This window comes from Myotis lucifugus, unplaced genomic scaffold (genome assembly GCF_000147115.1).
Source record: "Myotis lucifugus unplaced genomic scaffold, Myoluc2.0 scaffold_395, whole genome shotgun sequence".
Taxonomy (NCBI): Eukaryota; Metazoa; Chordata; class Mammalia; order Chiroptera; family Vespertilionidae; genus Myotis; species Myotis lucifugus.
In genome coordinates this window covers 119,646-121,173 of record NW_005871443.1, presented here as the reverse complement: position 1 = coordinate 121,173, position 1,528 = coordinate 119,646, and the positions used below count along the sequence as shown (strand labels likewise).

Sequence of the window (1,528 nt, the reverse complement as noted above, 5' to 3'; positions counted from 1 at the left end):
TTCTGCAATGCAGCAGTATACAAAATTAACACCTAGAAATTCAATGGCACTTTTTATACACCAATAATGATCTCTTAGAAAGAGAAAAAAGAAAAAAAAAAATCCATTTACCACTGCAACAAAAAAATTAAGATACTTAGGAATAAACTTAACCAAGGAGGTAAAAGACCTGTACTCAGAAAACTACAGGATGTTGGAAAAAGAGACAGAAGATATAAACAAGTGGAAAAATATACCGTGTTCACGGGTTGGTAAAATTAGCCATCATTAAAATGTACATACTACCTAAAGCAACCTATAGATTCAATGCAGGCCCTATTAAAATACCAATGGCAAATTTCACAGATCTAGAATAAATACTCCAAAAATTCATATGGAACCAAAAAGACCCCAAATAGCCACAGCAATCTTGAGAAAGAAGAAAAAAGTTGGAGGGAATCACAATACTGGATATCAAACTATACTACAAAGCCACTGTACTCAAAACAGCTTGGTATTGACACAAGAACAGGCAGGCATATAGATCAATGGAAGAGAACAGAGACCCCAGAAATTGACCCAAACTATTATGCTCAATTAATATTTGACAAAGGAGGCAAGATTATACAATGGAGTAAAGACAGTCTCTTCAATAAATGGTGTTGGGAAAATTGGACAGGTACATGCAAAAAAATGAAACTAGATCACCATCTTACACCATATACAAGAATAAGCTCAAAATGGATAAAAGACTTAAATGTAAGTGTGAAACCATAAAAATCCTAGAAAAAAACATAGGCAGCAAAATATCAGACATCTCACGTAGCAGAATTTTCACAGATACATCCTTAGAGCAAGAGAACAAAGGAAAAAAATAAACAAATGGAACTATATTAAACTAAAAAGCTTCTGCACAGTAAAAGAAACCAGCATCAAAATGAAAAGGTAACCTACTGTATGGGAGAACATATTTGCCAATGATACATCGGATAAGGGGTTAATTTCCAAAATATATGAAGTACTCATACAACTCAACAAAAGGAAGACAAACAACCCAATTAAAAAATGGGCAGAGGACCTTTTTCTTTGTGAAGACAAACCTCATTTCTTACAGAATTACTACTACATTCTCCCTATGGAAATACCATGTACTGTATACATACAGATATGTATGTGTATATACAAAAAAAAACAGTAACACACATGTATATATGGTTTTTTGAAAATGTGTCCCCTAATAAGGTGTGATACAAACTCTTCCCCTAGCATGAGGAGCTTGGAAAAAAAAAAAAGTATTTTTAATTCTCATCTGAGGATTTTAGAGGGAGAGGGAGAGAACATCAATTTGAGAGAAACATCAAATGGTTGCTTCTCAGAGTGAACCCGAAACCTGGGTATATGCCCTGACCGGGTATCGAACCTGCCACTCTCCAGTGTACCGGATGATGCTCCAATCAACTGAGCCACACCAGCCAGAGCAGGAGCTTGAATATTTTGAGAAAAAATTGGTGCTTGAGTTATGCCATTACTCTCACATATAAAAAAATGT

The 1,528-nt window shown here is 34.9% G+C and overlaps 1 protein-coding gene across 1 annotated transcript in view; it reads right to left on the bottom strand.

Annotated features, from left to right (window-relative positions):
- The window catches only part of CUL4A (cullin 4A), a 59,206-nt gene that overhangs the window by 22,943 nt on the left and 34,735 nt on the right, over positions 1-1,528 (bottom strand). The window lies entirely within an intron of this gene.